We start from the raw sequence: 1,129 nt of genomic DNA, 5'->3' as shown, positions 1-1,129 counted from the left end.
AAGTTTTCTATTTTAAGTATTATTACAAAGTGTGTGTCCTGCCCCAACCCTTTGCTCAGTTTGGTCTGCTTTTCCTATTTCCCTGTCCCTTCTGCTGTAGCCAACATTTTTGGTCAGGGCAGTAATTTGTTTCTTTTAATCCGGATATAATGGCCAAATGGGTCATTTGGCTCAGTCAAATCCCATCGTTAAAACTTATCTCGGAATTAAACAAAACAGAGTTTTAATCGAAAAGCTCATCAACCTCATGCCCTCCGCTTCAGTTTTACATGGCCTTGTCTGGCTCCCACCTTTCCACAGGGACAAGACCATAATCCCAACCCCCTCCACCCCTAAAAGGATAAAGGTTTCTGCATATATACCATTTCACTTCTGGGATAACCTGGTCTGGTGGGAGCCATGAGCATATTAAAAACAAAAATGAAAACAAAACAACAAAAACACAACTGGCTGTGGGATTTTTTATTTTTCCATTAAGGTTAATGCTCTTCGCATTCCAGCCTGAAGGTCGGCTCCAAGCCCTCTCTCAGGCCGTCTTCCCTTTCAAGATGGGACGGTCCCAGATGCTACTTCCCGAGTTAGGAAATGGATAGAACTTTCCCGGGGAGGTGCGGGGTGTCCCTGCTGTGTCTTCTCGGTCCATTTTTCAAGCCGAGATCCCTGTCACAGGGGAGGAAATGTGCCCGACGTCCACTTCCCAACCTCTTCCCCAAACATGAGAGGAGAGCCCGGTAGCTTCTGGGTTTATTTTCTAAACGTTTAAAGCCAACTATACTTAGCGCCCATAAAGGCCCCTTGGCCCTCGTCCCAAAGGAAAGCTCTAAGAGGTTGGGGAACGGAGAGGACAGGATGAGGAAGAAGCCTCAACCAGCGCGGTCACCGCCAAGTGGATCCCCAACGGTGGGAACCCTCCCTCCAGAGCTGGGCGTCTCTCCCCCTTAACCTTCCTCGACCTCACCACCACCCTGTTTGAGGCTGGACAAACGGACGCAACTGGCAGGAGAGTGGATGGGTGTGTCCTCAACCCGGGACGCGAGTCTGGGATTCTGGGGTGAACCCCTGTCGCCGCCCCGTCCAAGCGGCAGCAACCAGGGTCCCGGCTGGAGCCAGAGGAAGACTTAGAGAAAAA

This window comes from Tupaia chinensis, unplaced genomic scaffold (genome assembly GCF_000334495.1).
Source record: "Tupaia chinensis unplaced genomic scaffold, TupChi_1.0 Scaffold145870_1, whole genome shotgun sequence".
Lineage (NCBI taxonomy): Eukaryota > Metazoa > Chordata > Mammalia > Scandentia > Tupaiidae > Tupaia > Tupaia belangeri.
This window is presented reverse-complemented; position numbering follows the sequence as displayed.